This window comes from Cimex lectularius, unplaced genomic scaffold (genome assembly GCF_000648675.2).
Source record: "Cimex lectularius strain Harlan isolate CLEC.00 unplaced genomic scaffold, Clec_2.1 scaffold6, whole genome shotgun sequence".
Taxonomy (NCBI): domain Eukaryota; kingdom Metazoa; phylum Arthropoda; class Insecta; order Hemiptera; family Cimicidae; genus Cimex; species Cimex lectularius.
In genome coordinates this window covers 3,454,209-3,478,719 of record NW_019392677.1, presented here as the reverse complement: position 1 = coordinate 3,478,719, position 24,511 = coordinate 3,454,209, and the positions used below count along the sequence as shown (strand labels likewise).

At 34.9% G+C, this 24,511-nt stretch overlaps 1 protein-coding gene across 3 annotated transcripts in view; it reads left to right on the top strand.

Moving 5' to 3' along the window:
• Positions 1–1,964: 1,964 nt before the first annotated feature.
• LOC106673825 (serine/threonine-protein kinase NIM1-like) overlaps positions 1,965–24,511 on the top strand; it is a 117,148-nt gene continuing 94,601 nt past the window's right edge. For 2 of the 3 annotated variants that reach the window (XM_014406131.2, XM_014406130.2), the window contains exon 1: positions 1,965–2,055. The gene's annotated coding sequence lies outside the window, so the exon portion shown is untranslated. The remainder of the gene's footprint in view (positions 2,056–24,511) is intronic. The other variant, XM_014406132.2, reaches the window with a different exon arrangement.

Below are 24,511 nucleotides of genomic sequence, written 5' to 3'. Positions count from 1 at the left end.
CTCATATATTTATATATATTTAAAAAAATAACATTTATAGTTTCTTTTTAAGGATTTTGATTTATTTATCGTATGATGTTGCATTTTAGGTGATGAGGTTTTTGTTTCTGATTGTGATATATTTTCCCCAACTATTGCAATTTGTTTTCTTTTCTCCTATCTCGCTGTTCATCGGCTGTAAAGGAAAAAGATTCCATTTTGTTTTTATTGTGGATAAATTTAATATATAGTGATAGTTTATATACAATTTATATTGTGTATGTACATAGTTTGAAAAACTATAATAGCTATAACATTTATTTCTTAGATGTTTATTTAATTTAAAGTTATATTGTTTTGAACAATAGACCTCAGCTTTAGTTTTTTTAAATCGCTTTTTTTTATGTAAATTTAAATGTGAACATTACCACATTTTATCACACAAGATAAAATTCATTTCTTAATGGTATTTTTTTTTTGCTTGATTTTTAGTAAAATTTACTAATGTAAATTAAGCAAAGTTTTTGTTAGTTTATTGGTTATTAATTTGTAAATAAGTTTTTTTCACTAATAATTCTGAGCTTATTATAATACACTCAAAACTCACATTTTGTTAATTCACATTCGTTTGCTTATTTTAATGTGGACAATTTTTACAAATTATCTAAATATTATTTAGTGTTATAAATTTAAGTGTTTTCAACAAATATTACAAAAAGAAAATCATGAAGACTAAAATGTAAATCGGTAATGTTAAATCAGTTATGTTAATAAATTTGTATATCCAATGTTGTTTGCTTGTTTGTTTTTTGTTTTTTTTTGAGAGCTTTTTACATTTCATTTATGCACAAATATGAATATTTCCTAAGCTAAAAAAGATTTATTTGAAGTTATAGTTATTTTAGCTAAAAACTAAAAAATTTAAAGTTAAATTGAAATAGATTATAAATTATTAATCAAATTCCGTTTTTGGTTTATTGTCCTTTTCTTCGATGATACATTGAATCGAATTAATAATTGAATAGAAGTAATAATTGAATAATAATAATGGAATATAAATTATTTGCAAATAAATACACACACATACATTTCCTTGTCCTTTTTTGGTTAATTGTCCTTTCTTTGATGATAAGTCGAATTGAATAATAATTTAATGTAAATAATAATTGAACAGTAATGTGTGGTGATTAGTGACCGTTAATCGATAATTATTCAGAAATCGTGAGATGCGGTGTGGTGGAGAGACCAGAGAGTCACCAGACCGCATCTCACGATTTCTGAATAATTATTGAACAGTAATAATAATTGAATATAAATTTACAAATAAATACGCACAATTTAAAGCTAAAAAACATTTATTTGAAGTTAGTTTTTTTTTTTTACTTAAAAATATTAATTTGGAGTCAAAATTACTAATCTTTTTCCTTTTTTTGGAATGTCCTTTTTTTGATGATAAGTTCAATTGAATAATAATAATAGTTGAATATAAATTATCTACAAATAAATACATACACACACACACACACACAGTATATACAATATTTATATGTAATAAAACAGAGGATCCAACATCCAAACTAAAAAAGAGTTCATTTTAATTTTTAAAAAAAGGTTAATTAAAAATGATTATTTTGAAGCTAAAAAAGATTTATTTGAAGTTAGTTTTTTTAAAAGATTAATTTGAAGTCCAACTAGATTATAAATTAGTAATCCTTTTCCTTTTTTGGTTGATTGTCTTTTCTTCAATTGTTCATAGAATCGGTTGAAGTAGTTCACTAGTTATTTACCCAAAATTAAAGAAAAGATTAATTTGAAGTTAAAAAGGATCAATTTGACGGAAAATACTATATATTGTATTAATAATTTTGTATAAATTGTAATTGAGAAAAAAATTCCTTATCTGGATGGCATGATACTTGGACCCGGCGTGCTTGCTTCAGCGGCCGACAGGGTTCTCTGGCGATAGGTGCTGATGAGTGGACCCCGCGGCCGCCCTCGCCCCTCGCCAGTCCGCTGCAAGCCGTCGCACAGTCGACGTCGTTTTCTGCTCGAGTTCCCGCCCGATACTTCGTCAACGTACGTATTTCAGCCATTTTTTCCCCTTATATCATTTTATCCAATTGGCATGATGATCGAACCAAAATTCAATTCACGAAAAACCAATTTCATCGTAAAAATTGTCTATATTTGACTTTCCGAAAATTTCATTTTTTTTTAAATTAAATTTTGAGACTGATCATCAATTTTTTTTTTTAAATCGAGAAAATAATTTTTATGCAAATTAATACATTATGAAGAGAGATTGTTACATCGCGTGGTCATGAGTGGATAGATCAAAGTTGTACGCAGAGTAAAATATGGATTGAAGATAAATTACACCCGAGCAGAGCGAGATTGTGCGGACCGGAAATCGAAGTCAAACTTTGGCTTTACTCGCACCACTGAGGATGCTCCTATCAATTAATGCTAAATGTTTAAAACAGAAGATAAATCAAAATTGTTACAGTATGAATCTGAAATAGTTAAACGTTTCGATCAACTTTACGTCAAGGTCAAGGTCCGTCAGTATTTTTTTTTTCAAGTTTAAAAAAAAATTAAATATATACTTTTTTATTATAAAAAAGACATTTAGAGCCAAAACAATTAGTTAATACCACAAAATATTTTTAAAAAAATTATTATTGTTATCGAGCGGTTAGCAGTGGATAAATCAAGGTTGGTGCATGCCGAATATGGTCCATTTCAGGCTCGGAGCGAGATTAAGCGGGACGCAGGTTGTAAACAAACTTTGGACAATTGTAATCTTAACAAGAGCAAACAGCCATACGTAAAAAGGTCGCATTTAAAAGTCAGTTAACGCATCCAAAATTTTCAAAACCTTGTAAAACACCAACTGTAATCAAAGGAGTTCTGGGTAATGAAAAAGCAGACTGGACAAAGGAACTCTCAAACCTTAAAGAACCTATACTTGGGGACGTAAGAGGCATAATCAGTGAATTAAACTATATTAATTTGCATCTTTAGTAACAAGGATTCCAGAAGTAATAATACAATGCCTGATAGGCTTTGGTATCTTTGGCTCCATCTGTATTTCAGCCCTCTATTACTTTTCTTTGAGGAAACGGGAGTATTTTACAGGGTATCCAGTGAACAGACGTCAATACTTAAGGAGGTTATCCTAAATGTCAAATTGGTCTAAAAAGCTACTCTTGTCTAAAGCTAGATTCTCAGTTGACCTTCATCCGGCCTTTGGAACTTTATTTTAAATTTTTTGTGGAGGTTAGAATAAACAGTGAGATATTGACGGTAAGTCGATCTAGATGGCACTGGCAAAATAACAAAAACTATAATTGTTTAGTGACCAGTGAATTAAACAATAAATTGTATATATTATCTTATACAGGAATCAGAAATGGTACACCTTCACTAGGGCTTTGAAACTTAATTTCAATATGTTATGAAGTACCCATCCCCCGTTTCCTAGTATTTCACCATCATCATCGGAGGGGCCGGGCGAGTATCAGTTTCACGTTAAAAATGATTCTGAACCACGGGAGTACTCGTGGTTTGAGAACAATATGGTTCTCCAATATGGATGGTATAGTGCATTTTCTATTTCTCCGGGGTGGTTAAAGACTTATGGGTTGAGGTTCCTTGATGCACTTCTGAACCTGGCTAGTATTGCACCACCTCGTTGGCCGATGGTTGGTACAATTCCATCCGTAAAATCTTCGTAGTCCTTTGATAGTACTGAACATCAGTACGGACGTTAGAGATCCTCAGAAGATTCAACTCTACTGACTTTGCTTTTACAGTATCATATTGGCCTTTGGAAATTTATTGTAAGATATTTGTGGCGGCAAGAATGCACTTGAGATCTATATATGTAAACAACTAAAAAGGCTATACTTTGTTAGTTAGTGACCACTTAAGTAAACTATAATGATTACATTAATAATATTGAATATTAAAGTGGAATAGCTAAGAAACAACCTTGCGCGTACATCTACTCTCAGTCTGTTATCTTACTGCCAAGGATATCGTTAAATATTGACCGCTCCAGACAGATTCCCCAGCTAGTTGTAGGCTTTCTCTAAGGAAGAATCTGTCAGCAAGCAGTTTGTTATGTTATAGACTGTGCTGACAGATTCCGAATACCAATTACAGTAACTTACGAGCTTGGGCTTGGATGAGAATCTTTATCGTGTCGTTGGTCATCTTGGCTAATTATCGCTGGTTTCTTCTGTCATAGATGTCGAAATGCCGATGTGCGTTCACAGGATTCCATCAAATTTCATTACCCAACGCACATCACTACTTTCATAATTAAACGTTACTCAGATTAAGATTCGTTTCTTTAGTGTCACTATTACATCAGACTCATTATCTTCCTTCAGGAATTTTGTTGATTTAATCCGACACTGATAACTTCCCTACGCCTATTCTCATGGTTTCACATGTTTTACGAACTAAACAGTACTTTGAAGATGGCGTAAGGGCTGATAATTTCATTTTCTGATGATTTCATCCGGAACGTTTTGTTGCACTTTTCTTTGGATACTGAACCCGCGCAAACAGTAGTGGGTTGAAGAACACCCAAAACCAGCCACCCACCAGCACTAGCGTGCTAGCTCACTAATTTCAGGTTATGACAGAGAAATATTGGAGTTGACAAAGCTAAACTTTTCAGCAACCCAGTTAACGGATATATTAACAGATATGAAAGATGCCACGCACTGTTATATGTTCTGGAAATGCTGATAGCGATTCTATACGACTCAACTATCCAATTATTATAGTAAAAGATTGGACTCGTTTACTATTATTAGATACTTTATCTCAGCTTAGTGGAGCGATTAAAGTTATTATCGCCACCCAAGATAGTTTGCTATATCTCTTCGCTGCAGTTGCTATCGTCATTTTTAGCATTAGTACTCACCAGCACTATAATAATTTTCTTCTTCGCCAGCACACGTATTGGCAAAGTATCGCTTTGCCCTAACCTTACGAAATGTATTTTGGTCCATTCTTATCGCGCTGACTTTACCTATTTTATGGTCAGCGATTGGATACGGTCTCCAAAGCGCCTGGCAATTCCCAATGGCCACAGCGTTTGGTTATGGAGTCAGTGCAACAACACCGGTTTTATGGGTTTTTATAATCAGTGCAACTGATGGTTTGCTTATTTCTCATTTTGGTTGGTCAGAAGAAAATGTTAAAAGGGCAATGCGTTATTATCAACAATCAATTTTTATTATCGTGCCATTGATGATGGCACTGATTACTTTTGAATATTATAATGACCGCGATTTTGCCCCAAGTTTGGGTAGGTTATGTACCTTATTGCTCTATGTTTGATTACACAAAACCTGAAGCGGATAGGTGTACCGCTTTATTAGGTCGCCATGGTTCGGGTGAAAATGCAATTAGTAATGTATTATGGTTATTATTTATTATTGCTCCCATATTTTCGGCCGTTGCCGCATTATTGGGTTATCTTTCAACCTCCCAAGAATTATTAGCCAGTCTGAGACCCTCTGTCGCAATCTGTTTTTTTTACTGATTATTTATCATATTATCCGCTGCTGGATGTCTATTCAGCGACGTAAAATTGCTTTTGAAAGAGCAATAAGATCACATGTAGAAATGTCAGTGAATGCATCCTAAATCTCCAAAACCTGGGGAAATACAACAACTAGATGCCAGGACAAAAGGAGTTCTGGGTAATGAAAAAGCAGACAAACCGACCAGAGGAGGATCTGCTAGACCTTGACTCTTGCTAGTACCTATTCTTTCGGCAACAAGGACAAACACAGAATCCAACTCCAGAGGTGCCATACCCGGTAAACTCATGATTAAAAAAACCTCGTCAAAACTGGCAAACACATTACTATAGCTTGTGCTAACAAAAATCCTTCCTATTATTTCATCATCATAGGTAAATAGTTCGCTCATCCATGATCAACCGTCAGCGTATATTCGCTGGGTATATATATTAAAACAAGACATTTAGAGTAGATATGATCAGATAACCAAATATTAAAAAAATTGTTATGGATTATATATTACCGAGTGTATTTAACAGTAGATACTTTAAAGTCGGTAGTTTGAATGTAAAATATGCTAGTCCAGGGTGGAAGAGGACCGGAGTTGAAATGGTTCGATTGAATTCAAACTTTTGTCAGGTTTTGCTTATCAGCTGCCATGTCCACTGTCTATCAAAGGTCTGAATTCACGTTTTAATCTAGACAGACGCCGTTCGGCTGCTTTATGTATTATAGCTTTATATTTTAGGTCTCTCGACAAATAAATACTTTGTATTGCAAGGTAAAGTAAAGGTGCATACATCACATATGTGATATATTGAGTCATTATTTCATCAATTATTCAAGGCTGACAGTTCTTTGATCATAATTTACCTCACAAAGGCACCTCATGGACGTGGGATCATCGATTTTAATGAAATTTTTTTGGTGATATCAGGTCGAAAAATATTATCCACTTTTCTGAACGTTCTTGCCAATGGGCCATAGGAGTCCAGACAAATTATATTGATAAACCAAATTAAATATATTTTTTAAATATGAGTGTCCGAAGTATCTGTCCTTGTTGTGTATGTATTTCAAGGTTATTACATATCAATCGATTATTTTTTTACGTAGGTTAAGGTTTACGCAGGATTTATTTTGGGAGGCTAAAGCTATGCTATTACGTGTATTTTATAAGTTCTAAATCTTAAAAATTAGGATCGATGAAGTCGTTCCGCATTCGTACGCACAAAAAAAATCTATCCAATTTTTCGCCGTCCAAAATAACTTTGAAACGACTCCACCGATCAACAGGAAACTTAATATATAATTCGGTAAAAAAATTAGATCCGGAGATATGAAGTAAAATTTTTAGGGAGTTCTTAGAGGAGCCTTATTTTTCTTGTTGACAGAAGACGAAAGAAAATAAATTAAACTTTCTAACGGCTGTAAAAATGTTGAATTTGGTTAAAGTCTAGTGTAGTTATGAATTTTTAAGCAGAAACACCGGACATCTGAGAACAAAAATTTTTGTGCAATACACAAAAGTATCATTTTTTACTATAATAATTCATATTTTAGGTCTTGAAATTAAGAAAGGGTCTCGGGTTTAAGGAAATCGGAAACTTTTTTTTCTGTACAATTCAGTATTTGAAGGTATTAAAGGGTGCTTAAAACGAATCTGAATTGTTTTTTTCAAAAAGAAATATTTTAATAGGAAAATGATAGATAACTGGTTAATAATTTTAAATACCAATAATTTTAAAGACCTTAAATATGAAGTTGTATAACAAACCAAAAATCTTTTCTGCTGGATTCGCTGGAGTCAATTTTTTGTTCTCAGATGTCCGGTGTTCCCACTTAAAAGTTCATAATTACTAAATTCACTAGTTTTCGTGGTCCGCTTGACCAATTAAAGTTATTAGTTCATAACTACACTGGACTTTATCAAAATCCAACATTTTTACCTCTTTTCAATGGTAAAAGTATCGAACAATTTTTCACTCACGAACACTGGATCAAGGTATGTCTTGAAGAAGAAAGCAAATTCTGTTGTTACTGCCAAGCTTACGATCTATTTTTATATTATATTATAATATATATAAGTAGGCATTTTTAAGATTGTTTTGCCTTGATGATGAACTTAAAAAGGTGGAAAGCTTGGCAGTAACAACAGAATTTGCTTTTTTCAAGACCATACCTTGATCCATAGTGTTCGGGATTTTTACAACCGTTAGAAAGCTTAATGTCTTTTCTTTCGGCTTATGACAACAAGACAGACTTTATATTATGTAATTGATAAAAATAACGATAAAATCTTCCGAAATGCTTTATTTCATGTCTCCCGTTTAATTTATTTACCGAAACGAAATTCTGTTTTAAATTCCTATAAAGTTGATGTCAATCGTCGAGTAGTTTCAAGCTGTTTGTCAGCAATTTTGTAATTTTCTGAAAAAAAGCTCAGACGGAAGGTGGAACCTTGGAGAATATTTTTTTATTTACTCAAAAATTTGTATTCTGGGGTTTTTCGGGGTGCAAAAAATGAATATCATATTTGTTTGTTTATTGTAAAATCTTTAAACCTTTGCTAATCGTTAGGCCACAAATCATGTTACATTTCAATGTCTGCCTATGGCTAGCCGCCAAATGCAATTTTCACTCATTGTATATTTTTGTGTACTATAAAAAATCGTATTTAAGTCTTTAAATGGTGCTTAAAAGAAATCCGAATTGTTAAAAAAAAGATTGTTTGCCTTATTTTACTGCAAGCGTGTTTTGATTTTTGTAATTATTTTAATGTCTAATCTGATTTTTTAAACTCCTCAATCAATTTCTTACTCACGCAAAAAACCATGTCAGTTGGCAAATAATAACTTTAACTTACACGTACAACAAATGCAGAAAACTGCATTTTTCAGTAAATTACTTGAAATATTTTCTAATCTCCTAGGGCCCCTAGGCAAGAACTCTCGAACTCATGTTTAATATTTGTCAACCTAGCATCACCAGAAAAAGTTCCGTTGAAATCGGTGAACCCAGTTCTTAAGCGTTCTCTTGTCAGACAGACTGAATATTACATTAGGTCACTCTAGATTCTGAGCAAGGCTTTATTTCACGTTTGGAAAGCATTTTTGAGTTTGTCCAAACTTCTCTTCAGCCAATTTATCAATTATTTTATACTTTTTCAAAAGGGGATAAACAAATGAGCCCAACGTCCAGTATTTTACATTTGAATTTTATTAAAATTTTGAGATTTCTTTTGACTCTAAATAATTTTCACCAGCTCTGCTACTCAGCCCCAATTCTATATATTGCTACAATGTCTTTAAGATGTTTTATCAATTGTACTTATCGTATGTTTGTTGAAAATGGGCGCAATACCACTATCGTCGACCTCCGTCCCTCCTCGGCGTACATTGAGCTTTGGACGGTATATCGACGAACAAGGGGTCAAAAAACCAATCCACACCAGATTTGAGCTTACTATCATTCCGCAGGCAATCGGGAAAGTTATTAAACCGATAACATACCTTCAAACGGGGAGATTCGCGATTGATGGAATTATTTCAGTCTGAGGGAAGCGAACGCTTTACGAGCACCGATCATGATTCATACCGCCGTTCATGCAGAACGATAATCATAATAAGGATCCTAAAAATGAGGCTAAATTTAGATCGAGGGGTTGGAGAATTTCACTGTATAACTTTTCACATCTCTATTTAAAAATTCAAATCTCTTCTTACTCGCACGCCTGACCTGTTTTATATTTAATCATTTATATAATTACAAGAGTGAGGAGTAGGAGGCTACGGACGTGGGATTATCAATTTTAATGAAATCCTTTTTGTGATACTGGTAGAAAAATTAATATTTTCACACACATATTCCCTGCCTTCTTACGTTAATTTTTTAAAGCATTTGTAACAGAAAAATCAAATTTTTTTTAGCAATTAAACGTTAATTTTATATTACAAGTTCCCATTGAGAAATTAAGTTTATGTGTTTACAGCTCGTTAGTAAGGTCCATATCGGTCAGTATTTACAGAAACAAGAAAATCTTGCTTTAACTTTCGACAAGAACTTTGAAAAACCGTAAAAATTTGGCCTTTAGTGGTTTTGCATTTTGTTTGTTTATGGTTAAAATAAAAAACACAAAGGGATCTCATACGGTTTTCAATGCCCTTTCTATTGGTGAAATCTAATTTACTGTGGGATTAACATATGAAGAGGCACGAGGGTCTTCACGGATTGAAATAATCTGAAAAGTGAAACATCTCGGATAAAAGTGAGATTCAGACATTGTACAGCAGGGACTTCGGTCCTCCTGAAATATCGATGTCTGTTCACCAGACACCCTGTATATTTAAGTCTTACAATTAAGAATGAATAAATTTTATAAACAGGTTCAAGTACCAGCCTACCTTCGTTATAAAAGCGAAATTAGGATAAATGCTACTTTGCCATTTTGCAGATAATATATTTGAGCTGTTGTTATGAGTTTCGTAATGTGAGATTTGGAGGTTAATTTAAATTTCCTTGATTACAACTATAAAAATTTTTGATGCTGGAATTCATCGACAGGCCTACAGCTTTATTGTAAAGAAAATTCTCAAAATTCTATAGTCTTTTTATGTATTTTATCATACATAGTTACAATACACTATGTCTTGAGGGGATTTAGCGACATTGTTGTTCTGCCAACATTCAAGGGTCCTTAACGAGGCGTTCCGGGGCCATCTCCAGTTTATTCGTCTATCGGGAAGGTATAGATTATGTTGGACCTAGATTGCGCTAATGGGTTTAACGTGGAATTTAGCAAATTTGTCGGGGATTTATTTATTCACAAAGGGTATTTTGAGGTCGTTGTGGAGGGTGGTATTGGAGACATAGTGGTGGCTTCGATTCCGGGGACTTTGGCTAGTGGTAGGTTTAGCCTCATAGTACTAATCCATATGTCCAAATCAGTTTCAGTAGTGTTTTGCAGTGTCAGTTTGTTTTGGTCGTCATGTTAGATTTGTGTCTAAGTAGTTTATGGAGTAGTCCTAAGCGTTTGCTCTATTCTTGTCTATAGCGTACTCAGACGGTTTTAGGGATGAGTGTTGTTGAGGATATTAAGGGGTAAATGTAACATGAGTGGTTTTATAGTTTTCTCTTCAAAGTTTGCTGCCTTCGGCTATTCGTTGGACGTGTGCCTGGAGCTCCTCCGGCACAGTAGAAGGACGGGATCAGAGGAAAGTACGGCTGTGTCGTCTGCAAAGGATGCAGGAGGGTGAGGGTACATGGGATGTCTGAGTTTTTTTTTAAATTTCCTGGTGAAACCTTAACACCAGGGAGTTTTAATAATATTAAATGTATATCTCAACTCGATTATACAGTATATTTAAAATAAAGATTATAATTGTATCTTAACATTTGGAAAGTAAACAACGATAAAAGAAACTGATCTTATTTTAAATTAAGGAGAAAAATACTAATTACTAATTACGTAAGGAATGTTTGCAAACTAAAGGTCAATACTTTTAAGAAAATAAGTAAAATATTTACGTAAGCTTTGCTCTAATAGCAAACTTACGTTATTCAGAGGTCACAATGGTGCTCACCGAGAACATTCGATTGCAGTATGCCTCCTGTCTGAGGCACCTGCTCACTGCTGCAGTCGGGAACGGTCACGTTTCCAGAGCAGTTTAAATAAGCCTTTCTTTCCGTGTCCGCTAAGGGTATAAAAGTTTAGCCTTTCTAGAGTGCTGGATGCTCGGGAAGAACTTCTTCGTGCGGTTCCCTTTCGACCTTCCAATCCAGATGACCTCCCATTTTCGTAAGCTCTCCTCGGCGGGCCTCGCCCGATTGTATGAACGGGGAACCCTACTGAATATGCCTAAGATCAAGGATGTCTGATGTATAATAGGGTGGCCCTCGCTCCCAAAGGCCGTACTCGGAGTAGTCAGTTTGGCAAAACTAAATTTTCAGAGGCAATTGATTTTTAGATTCCCTTGTTAAATTTTACGTTTTGTCTAATCGTAAAACTAACTAAAAAACTGACCAAAAAATACAACAAATCTGTGAATGATTCTTTCCTTTTCCTTGGCGATATTTTAAATATTAAATTATAAATAACCGGTACATTAGAACATTTTTTTATCATTGAATGGGTTGTTGTTATCGAAGGTTGTTAACCACAAAATGTAACAAAAACTTTAACTTTCCCTCTCCGTTATAATTAGATGCTTAGACGGAGTTCGAAATTTCAATTATGGTCTTCGTGCCTGGAATAATTCCCGTCCGGCGTGGTGGAAATTGCTTCTAAACCAAACAGCACAACTCTTTCTCCCCTCTGTAAAAGATTCTCTTGGTTTACCGTTTAATGACGGATCCTCGAGGTTCCTCGGATTCGTTTTCGTCCTTGGTCAGGATGCCCGTTGGGAAAGCGCCTCTGAGAACTTATCGCGATTGTTAGTTCGAGTGAAAGCGTGAACATAATAAACAACTTAAAAATAATCATTGACACGGCGAATCGGAATTGAGATTGTATAATCTGACTTCGAATCACTTTTGACATCCATCGGTTGCATTATCGAAATTGCCGGCAAGCAATTTTTATGTTGTCATGAAAGTCGTCAAACTTTGACCTATTCATTCAATTGCAAATTCAGGATTGCAAGCATGCTCTACCATCCAAATAAATATATCTTTTGGTTTTCTAAATCTCTGTAAAAATGAAAACCTTAAATTTTTAACCGGTGTCAAATTATTGTATTAATAGCTAGACTAGGGATATGATGAAATTTCATCAAATTTATCCAATAATCGTAATTAATTTGAAACTTTTTGGTAAAAAAGTGGAACATTGAAAGCTAAGGGTTAATAAAAAAAGTCTTGTTACTTTGGACTGTATTTAGGCTAGATGTAAAATTTAAACAAAGGCCATTGCCCATTTTATCGATCAGTACGGACAACATAAGCCTGATAACGGTTATTGGATTTTTTTTTTCAAATGAAAACGAATTATCAAGATTAGAACAGAGTAAATCTGTAATACTTAGGGTAAAATTCTGGGAATTTTGTTTAAATTAATTTAGTTAAGAAGGAGGGTGAAAGGTTTAAGGCTAAGCCATTAAGGTGAATTTGACACATAAAAAATAGTTTTCTACATTCGCAGATTTAGTTTGTTATTACATATTTTAGATAGGTTAAGTCAGCAAATTCACGATTGAAGGTTTTTCCGTGAAGCTTAGATTAGGTGAGTTAGTGTTAGGGGCGGTTGAGGCAATATTAGCGTTGGAGAATGGTTTAGAGTAGGATATTTAGGTTAGTGTTAGGACGGATTAGGTTAGGTTAGGGTTAGTGTCAGTGACCACCGTGATGGTTAAGATTAGGGGAGTTAGTGTGAGGGAAGGTTTAGGTTAGGTACGACTAGGTTTCGCAACTAACTAGGTTACATATCCATGATTCAATGTTTTTCCGTGAAGGTTAGCTACGGTTAAGGTTATCGAACGGATTTGGTTACATTTCACGATTCAGTGTTTATCCGTGATGGTTAGATTAGGTGACTTAGTTTTAGGGACGAATTAGGAATGCTAGTGCTGGGAGACGACTTACAATTAGATTAGGCTACGTGCAGTTATTGCCATAGGCGGTTTAAGTTAGGTACGACTAAGTTTCGCAACTTACTAGACTACATATTCAAAATTCAATGTTTATCCGTGAAGCTTAGGCTAGGTGATTTAGTACTAAGGACGGTTTAGGTTAGACTAGGGAAGGTTAGTCTACGGGACGGTTTAAGTTAGGTACGTTTAAGGTTATCAACGGATTAGATTACATATTAATGATTATTATGATTGAAATATAAGAAATATGCAAGTGCGAAGCGTTTTTTGTGTGTTACGACTGTGATGATTTCGTAAAAAAGGCTGGAATAATCGTCGTTTTTTCATTGAATGCATTAAATAATTAATTACGGCACTATTTTATTGTACTGAAATAACCATGATCAAACTCTAAGCTCTTGTTAATATATTTCTAAAGGTCTTATATCAGGATACGTAACGCATAAGTTGTTTGCAGTTTTTTAATGTGATTGTTTACAATAATAAAAACAAAACTTATTTAAAATAATAAGGGGAGAAAATAAGAAAGTATCCAGAAATAAGCCTAATAATAATAATGAATCAGACAATAAACCATGCTTTGAAATATTCGGACGTTGTGTTATCAAGACACAACGTCCGAACAACACAATACAATTTAAAGAAAATAAAAGGGAAATGGAAATAATACGTAAACATTCCTGTCTTTACTCAACTCAGAAGCTATGGATTAAAAAAAAATATTAGGACAGAAAAGTAAGAAAAAAAATAGATTTATTTGGAATTTATTTTTCTCCATCTTGCCAACATTAAAGTCAATCTAAGAAGAACAAACGTAAACGTGTTTAAACTCAACAAAAGATGGACAACTCAGACGTCTGTTTGGACCGAAATTTGATCCAATCCTCCAACACCAAACGAATCCAATCAGTTCAGTCCAAACTTCCTCTTGGTCTGTCAGATTTGTATATACATGAACTAATTACTCAATGTATAATTTTGTACAGATAGTATTAAATAAGTATTAAAAAAATCTGCCGTATAAAGAATTAAGTAACATATTTAGCCACAATTGGAACAAATTGAAAGCTGGATTGTAAAAATTACAATTGATAAATAATACTGTTTATTCACAATACTTCGTTTTCTTGCGGTTTGAACATTTTGGCCCGCCTATTCTCTCTGTTTCGGTCCATTCCATTCCGGCATTTTTTCTTTCATCCGAACTGGTTCAGAAAGTCCGTATAAAATTTATGCCTGGTGTTTTCAAATCTGTGGGAAGTTTTAAAAACCGTTTCGTTTTTGATAATTGACGCTGAACAAATTATGTCCTATTTTAAAGAACGTAAAAATAGTGGCCGGTTTAAAATTATTGCACTAATAACAAAATCCTTGAACGCCATGAGTTCAAGAATATCAAATATTGGCCGAAGAAAATGTTTATCCATTGTGACAAATTCCACGGCGTCTAACAAAACTTGTGTTTATCATCGACAAAGTGTGTCAACAATCGGTTATCGACCGGTGAGGCCTTTTCTTCAATAGTTAACAATGAAACAAATTTATTGTTTGAAAATTATATTGTTGGGATGAAATATGACTAAGCATAGATTGCATTACTAATCTGTTTCAATAAAATAAAAACTGGGTTCCTTTCGTGGAAATATTATATACTGTATAAACCGTGAAATATATATCTACAACATGAGCCAGACCCAGTCGTGGCTATCCGAAACCTTCATGACTACCCCTTGAAGGCTCCAGTATCATTCCATTCCATCGACTCAAGAAAAAACAAGAGCTTCTTTCCTTCCTAAAATCCTATCTGTCTGCCCTGTAGTCACTTTCAAGTATAATCCCGCTATCCGGGAAGCGGGTGTTTCCTAAAGCAGCTTACTTGGTCCCAATCTTTTATCAGTACACATTGTAGGCATTCTTTTTATTAATCCCGTCACAGTACTCCTCACATATGTAGACGATACCGCCACCCTTTAAGCAAACCCAGACCCAGAGTGGCCTTCAGAAACATGCAGGACCTTCAGGAACCTAGACCCTTCAGCACCTCTTGAAAGCTCCAGTGTCTTTCCAACCCATCAATTGGAACTCAGGGAAACTCAAGAGCATTCTTCTATTCACTTATCGAAAAATCCTATCTGCCCTTCAGGAACTTTCAAATACAAATCCTCCATCCACTATGCTGAAGCTGGTGTTCCGTAAGGCAGTATCTTTGGTCTAAATATTTTTTCAGTATACACTTCAGACATTCCTATCGAAATCGATGCAGTACCCCTCATACATGCAGATGGTACTGCCATCCTTTAAGCAAACCCAGACCCAGTAGTGGCCTTCAGAAACATGCAGGACCTTGAAAGCTCCAGTGTCATTCCATCCCATCAATTCAAGTAAACCCATGGGCATCCTTCCATTCAAATGTAGCCTTATCCTAAAATCCTATCTGCTGCACTGCAAGGATTTTCAATTATAATCCCGCCATACCGGAAGCGGGTGTTCCGCAAGGCTGCTTCGTTGAATCATTCTTTTGTCAATATATACTGCAGACATTCTTCTTATCAATCGATACAGTACTCCTCACATATGCAGAATATACCGCTACCCTTTAACCAAACCCAGATAATGTAGTAGCCTTCAGCACCTTTTGAAAGCTCAAGTGTCATTCCTACCCATCTAATGGAACTAATGGAAACTAAATGGCCTTTTTCTATTTACTTATTATCTCAACGAAAAATACTATCTGCCCTATGGCACTTTCAAGTACAAATCCACCATCCACTATGGTGAAGCTGATGTTCCGTAAGGCAGCATTCTTGTTCCAATTCTTTCTTTTCAGTATATACTTTAGACATTCCTATCGAAATGATACACTACTCCTCACATATGCAGACGTTTCCCCGTTGTAGGAACGTCCAGTATCTCCAGTTCGGAAGAATGATTCAAGAAATAGAGGATCAGACTCAATGAAACCAGCTGTTAACAAATAACCTTCACCTCTCGTTCAACAGCACCGTCCCTCTTCCAGCAATGTCGTCTAATATTTGTGATGTTACTTGTACAAAAGACGTTTGAACCCCCTACTGAAAGAATAGAATACAATACTGTACGTACAGAATTGAACTGTGGGGTTTAACCAAGCGTTCCAGCCTTCAGAGAATCAAATCACTCCAGTCCAAAATTTTTCGAACCATTGCCCAATCTCCCTACTTCAAATTCAACCTTATTATCCATACCCACCTTCAAATCCCATTCCTCGAAACCGTAGGAGAGATGTCTCTATAAAACCATGAACCCACATCCCAAATTCCAACCCCACAAGAAAAGAATTGTCTTTAGATTCCACAACAGTTTAGTTGATCAATCTTTTTGCGCATCCCGTCCGTTGATTTACCCCAATTTCCTGATTCGGCGTAACAAATCCGTTTTGCAATTCAGAACCGTCTTCGAGCCGATAATGCCTGAGTTTAATTCTTCGATGGCCCATTGGCTTATCTCACATAAAAATATCTCAATTTACTGTTTTTTCTTTAGCCAATATTCGTATTTATTCAAAGTAATATTTACAATAAAATATGGTAGTCTTGAGGTTATCGAAATAATGGGCCAAAATTAACTTCAATTGCATTTTTTTAAATTGTTATACATTTTCCATAATCGTCGCAATCAGAAAACCTGTTTTATCGTACTGTTCGTGCAATTGTCCCCAATTACTATATTCCAATTTTCCCGGAGTACAAAAGTGACTTTTTCTTTTTTATTTAAGCACATAGTATATAAAATTGTAGCTTACCAAGTTTCAACGTTCCCAATTTTGTTAAATAATTTCCAGTATTTTTGATGTATTTGAAAAGATGATGGTTATGAAAACTTGACTGAGTGTTATTTAAGGGCTAGGGCTTAAGTGGCTAAGCATAAATATTGAAGCGGCCCTACTCAGCTTTTAAGTGAACTCTCATAAGTTTATGGTGAAGTTATTATCTCCTGTTCTGACAATTTACTGTTTATTGCAGTAGTGCTGCTATAGGACAGTAATTATTGTTCTTTAGTTGACTAATAAAATGAATATTAGAACAAAAAGTTGTATTAATAGATTAAATAAAAGAACGATAATAAGTTAACTAATATGCCTTAGTTTGTTTGTGCTTTTGATTGTTGCGTTCTTCGAACCTGTATTGATTACTTTTCGGAATGATAGCCGTTTTTGTTTTTGTTTTAATCGACTGATTCCTTTAGTACGATATCATGAAGGATTTACAGTTGGTTTTCTGATTGGATTACATAATTAATACTTGCTCCTTGCTCTTTCTCAATTTCATTGCTCTCCTCTTTTGTAGCTCTTAATTGTATTTATTTTTTGCTTCAATTCATTAAAATCGTATTTTTTCATTATTTTTTATTGCTATGGCGATTTAAATAATTATTTACGCTACTTTAATGTATTTTTATGGGGTTAATACAAAGTCCTTAATTCGATCAATAAATCGAAACGAAAATTTTCCTTACCCTTCTTTGCTTTATTTGTTTGATTGGAATTTATTTTTATAGAAAGATAATTGATCAGTTGTTTAATGGCCCTCTCCATAACAATAACCCGAACGAAAATATCCTAAACCGTACTACAACATTTACCAATATTGCCAATAACACTAAATCATGTTATCTAAGCGTCACGGATAAACATTAAATCATAAATATGCAATGTGATCCTATCTAACCTCAACACTAATACTTCATAACCTATATCGACTTTGACATTAATCCCACATAACCTACACCATTCCTAACACTAGTCCTACATAGCCTGACCTAAACCGTCCTTAACACCATCTATCTAAGCTTCACTTATAAACATTGAATCATGAATGTGTAACCAAATCCGTCGCCTACATAACCTACACCGTTTCACCCACTAACCCTACGAACATTACCTAAGCCGTCCCTAACACTAACACTATCTAACCGTACAGAAACCGTCTATAACACTAACTTTACCTCACCTAAACCGCCCCAAACACTAAACCTACATAACCTACACCGATTTAAAACACTAACCCTACCTAACATTACCTGATCCGTCCGTAACACCAACTTTATCTAACCGTACAGAAACCGTCTATAACAGGAACTTTACCTCACATAAACCGTCCCAAACACTAAACCTACATAATCTACACCGATTTAAAACACTAACCCTACCTAATATTACCTAAACCGTCCCCAAAACTAACACTATCTAACCGTACATAAACCGTCTATAACACTAACTTTACCTCACCTAAACCGTCCCAACAACTAACATTACCTGATCCGTCCGTAACACCAACTTTATCTAACCGTACATAAACCGTCTAAAACACTAACTTTACCTCAACTAAACTGTCCCAAACACTAACCCTACCTAACATTACCTGATCCGTCCGTAACACCAACTTTATCTAACCGTACATAAACCGTCTATAACACTAACTTTACCTCACCTAAACCGTCCCAACCACTAACCCTACCTAACATTACCTGATCCGTCCGTAACACCAACTTTATCTAACCGTAAATAAACCGTCTAAAACACTAACTTTGCCTCACCTAAACCGTCCCAAATACTAACCCTACATAAATTAATAGAAATGATAAATGATGGAGTGAGTGTGGTGTTCAATACTTTTTAAATTAATCTAAACACGCCCCAACATTAATCGTACATAACCTAAAACCCTACTAAACACGTCCATAAAACTAGTTATCCTAATCTAAACCGTCCATAAACCTAGTTAATCTAACCTAACATGAGCCAACTCACCTTAATGAGAAATCTATAAAGAAGAGACGTAGATAGAACAACAGGATGCAAAAAAACTGTGCATCTGACCGAAAATCATATCCATGTAAAATGGGCAAATTCGATTCGACTCCAAACTATTTTTTCATCTGCTCGTTGGTGTGCCAAGAACTGTTATTTTACCATAAGTCCTAACTAACAAGAAAAAATTAACATTTAAGATAAAAACTATTTCGAATAGATCTGTTAGTTTAGTTTTCTTTTAGTTATCAAACAGTAAATCTATTGTGATAGATGGTATCATATAATAAATCTTATTAGTCACTGCTTTTCAAAGAATATCAAAGAAATGATTTGAAAAAAAAAATTCCTTCATCTTTGTTTTGTTTATTTAATTGGAATATATTTTGATCGGAAGATAAATAGATCAGCGATATTAGCTGGCCCATGGCAATAAAACCTGGATTGTTAATGCGCCATTAATTATTTTCTGATTAATTATGTCCAGTACGTGTATAATTCCATTGTTTACAGTTATATGGATTATCTGTGTAATTAATTAGGATTACTCGATTAATTAGGACACTTCCCTTCTCTGTATTATAAAATTCCAAATAAAACGGTTCAACAATTTTTTTAGTATTGTCCGAACATGATAAATAATATGCAAATTCTCTTTGTACCTACTTATTTACTGGTACTACTTAATAATAAGTGTCGAGGATGTATGAAAGAACTGCTTTCTACAATTCAGGCAATTTCAAGTTAGCTACTGACGGGCTATCACGTAATATGGAGATTGTTGCAAAACAAAATAAACCAAAAAAAAAATATTAAAAAAAGTAATTATAGTTCAATCATAATACTTGACTTTAACGCTATCGAGCCGAATTTTTACATAATTGTCTTGTGTTAATCTCACGAAATCTGTTTTTCGCATTACGTATCCTCTGTGTTACGGATCTATGGCAATCATCCGGCTGATCAAATTGCTGACAAATCAAATAATTAAGCCACTCAATTCAATATTTTATATCGTATGAATGACTAAGTTGATCTAATAAACATGTTCATGTGCTATAGCTTCGGCACTCAAAATTTTGTAATGAATCTCCATTTAACGTTTTTAATGGTAAAGAAAAACATGAAGTATTAATAAATGGCGGGTAGTGTATTGACATCACAATGCTCATATTGATTAAGGAACCCGATGGAGGGGATTAAGCTGACAATCAACCAAATAGAATCAATCAACTTGTCACACTGCTGATTCATCTTTACATTTCAATATTTGTTCTTTCGCACTCTCCAGGAATAATGTATTAACAGTTTAATTTGTAAGGTTTGAAACATAGGGAGAGTAGAATAACAATACTTTATATATATATATATATATATATATATATATATATACCATTTTTTTTTTAAATATTCAACCGTTATTTCACATCCGTGTAAATCAACCGACTTGATTATTGTTCAATGTAGAGTTAACGAAATACGCGGATGTATCAATCTTATTTGAAATGCGTTTGAAATTGTAACCACCTGGATTTTTCCAAAAGATTTCTAGTTCAGATCCGGCCCGGAGGACCAATATTTTGTATAGAGCTGTTAATAGAATTACAAGTGAATAGTAATCCAACTAACACTTTTTCACCTTTTAATAAATTCTTTAGGTGGTTTGCAAATGAAGAATATAATAGAAGTACAATATAGGGACTGTGGTCGTATTTCGTCGTATTTGCCACGTAGCGGTTTTGGGTTCGAATCTCGGCATAAAGTTTCAATTTGTAATAATATTTAAAAGGTATTGTGTAGTTATTCTGCCCCCTCGTCCGCGACACCCCACGAGTATTTATACGTTAAGCCCTCTATGGCAGGAAGTACTTTAATTTGCATTCATTATTAAGTCCATAAAAAGCACGTGGTTATAAGCTTAGTTTATAGAAATGATGAATGGTGGAGTGAGTGCCGTGCTCAATTCTTTTAAAAAGTTATAATTAATTAAGGTTTTTAGTTGAGATTAAAAAGTCAATGGCACGAGCGGGATTCGAACCCATGATCTTCGGCCTGATACGCCGCTGCTCTACCACTTGAGCTATCGAGACCTCGATCCACTCGGACACCCATTTCCCAATTGGTCAAGCGGACCACGAAATTAGTGAAATTTAATGATTTGGAATGAAGTATACTTCACTAAAGCTCTCCGTGGCCATTTCATTTGTCGTCGAGAATCCAATCCGATTACACATTTGAAAAATGGCAAAAAGGAGGGAAAATTCAAAAGGTGCGGTTGAGATGGGAAGTTGTTGTCCGAGTGGATCGAGGTCAGGATAGCTCAAGTGGTAGAGCAGCGGCGTATCAAGCCGAAGATCGTGGGTTCGAATCCCGCTCGTGCCATTGACTTTTTTATCTCAGCTAAAAACCTTAATTAATTATAATATATTATACTCTATATTATAATATATTATATTATACTAATATATTATACTAGTCAAGCGGACTACGAAATTAGTGAATCTTTTAAAAAGATAGTTCCTACTCACAGTAAGTTGTTTTCAACGATCACAACTCCTTCAATCTGTTGATGCTGATGATACGCTCGAAATCCGGATCTTTGAAAACAACTTACTGTGAGTAGGAACTATCTTTTTAAAAGTAAGCTTAGTTTATTCTCTCTTATATGCTCCGCTGAAAATGCATTTCCATAAAAGTCAATGGAAGAAGCAAAATTGTTTTGTAAGACATTTTTTGCAACACTGGGTAGTCCAAGACTCCACTCTCGTCATAATGACAGGATATGAATGACAAACCGTATAAACTCGTTTTGATTAATTTTAACCTCTCTGCTGTTGGCAAGATAGAACTAAATAAAGTGCCTTATTTTTTTGTTTTCTGGACCAATGCATGCACATACGTTTTTCAAGAATGATGTATTTATGTTAGCATAACGCACACAACGCGTAACACTCACCCTACATAATCTAATATTAAACTGTTTTCAACACTAGCAATACCAAATTTAACCTTAACCGTCTTCAGCATTAACCTTAGTGAAAACCATCGACCACACTAAACCTACTTAAACTACCATAAACCGTCCCCAACACTAACCCTACATAACCTAACCTAAATCGTCTCCAACACTAACCTTATACAACCAACCTAGGCCGTACGTGACACTAACCACGATTGAGTTTTATTTTTAATAGCTCCGTTTGTAGACTTACTTTAACCTGACCTAAACTTAACAATATAGCCGTCCAGTCCGAATTGTGTCACTTCCAATGTAACAGTTACATTGGAAGTGGCTCAATACGTTATCTGCGGTGTCCCATTAGTTACTAATGGGACACCGCAGATAACTCTACTGATTAGTGACTCATTATTAATCACTTGCGAATGAAGTTTGGTGTGATTTTCAAGATGGGCGATCAACAGGTGAACATTTGTTGTACAGTTGAAAAAAATCCTGTTTTATAAAACTGTTCGTTTCCTCGATACTCAACGATACTCAAACAAAAACGAAATTGAATAGGCAGGCGTGAAGATGGTAAAACGCTTGAACCCAAAACCTTCTTCGTATTCTTTCTCTTCTTTAGTGATGCTAGTAAATTTGACATCGCATAAGTCATAACTGTCAACACACAAAGACTGGGATAAATGTTCCTTACATTGTTTCACTAAAGAAACTATTAATTTCGATCTTTTTTTAGTAGCTTCGTGTGTGGATCCGTTTCACTAATGAGTTAGTAACTGATTAGTGATTCAAGTCAAAAACCAGTTACGTATTTTTTTTTTTAGTAGCTCCCTGTTTAGACGGCCAAACTCACCCAATCTAAGCTTCATAGATAAACATTGAATCATGAATATGTAATCTAATCCGTCGCTAAACCTAATCGTACTTAACCTAAACCGTCCCAACACTAACTGTATATAACCTAACCTAAATCCTCCCTAACGCCGTAACCTCACTAATTCTGCGTTGTGAGAGTGTGGACGAATCTATGTATGTTTTTCAAAAATGATATATTTATTGTAAGCATAAACTAGCGTAAAAGCTCAAAATTAGAAAAACAGTTTGTGTATTTGTAGTCATGAATTACTGGGCCGAGTTGCCTAAGTGTCGACTATTATGAGAAACCATGATTTATGCAATGGCATAATTTTCGTGGAAGGGCGCTTGTCCTCGATGTTTTAAGGCAAACAAATCTTTTCTCCTGCCAATTAAAATTAATTATGGATTCGAAACGAATCCATTCGGAAATAGATGAGTTTTGTTTTCCCGCAGCAAGGTTTTTGACCGCATTTATAAATAGAAGCCATTATTGAATAACCGCCCGTTTAACCTTCGGGGCCAATTTCATCCCTTTGATCGTCAAGTTCCTGTCTGTTTTCCAACAGGTCGAATCCCTGTTCGCACATGTGCTTCACCGACGACCATCAAAGAGTTAAAAAAAAGTTTTATTTGAAACGAACCTATACCAGAATAATGACAAATCCGTGTTTAAAATAGATATTGAGGGAGAAAAGAGAAAGGAAAATGAAAGGGACAAACAAAGCTCTAACAGTTTATCTCTATTCATATGAAACGTATAGTGAAAAGAAATGTTTTAAAAATATTTTCTTGGCATAATTTTAGAGGCCGTGACCAACAAGATTAAACAAACGGTACAAATACAAATGATTTACGGCTTAATTACTACAGGATAATATAGATATTTGAAATAGTTTTTTAAATCTTAAATTTTAAACTCTAGTTGATATAAATTACGAACATTCTTGGCACATGAACGCCCACATGATCTTTTAAACATTGTAAAGACTTGTTTTTTGAATTGAAGAGCCCCGATCTTTGCAAAAACATCCTCAATTACAGGCTCAGATTAATGCCTGCATATTAATAACTCGGCCAACTTGCCAGGATTTCTCGGAGACGAATGTGTTGAAGGGATTTCCTCGAAATTGGTCAGGTCAAGGAGAGATCCGCACCGAAAGAAGCTCATTCCTGTCGCAATCGTCTTCTTCCGTCGCAAGACTTTCTTCTCCTCCAACTCCTAATCCTCGTCCGTTGCGCAAATCCGTTGGGAACCAGCCACCCGCGATCGAATCGGCCGACTGGGAAAATGGAAATTGTGAGAAAAACGCTAGCCGCGGGAAAAGACTGAGAACGACGGGAGACGATAGGCTACGCCCGGTTAACAATCCGACTCTGCGGGTTTTCTTCAAGACGAGATTTCTTATTTTCTCCTTTTCCATCCATGGTCAATTCAAAGCCAATTCTCAATAAAGTATTTAAAGTTTAACCTCTAGATTAAATCGATTAATATAATAAGGTACAGAAGGGCGACCATAGCCGCCACTATCATCACTGGAAGGTCCCAGGTTCGAATTCATGGCCATGAATTCGAACCCGGGATTTTACAAATAGATTCTTTTTCTCAAAGTTACCGGCACCCCGAGGCGTTGATATAACCTATAGTTAAAAAACCATCGTATAAAAAAGGCATATTTACAACTGCCCATTCTCATACGGGAATCTCCATGGGTTTCGTGTCGGAATCGGATAGGGATAGAAATAGGTACAGAATACGTGGCCACAACGCCTTCTGCACTTCGACCTGAGTAGA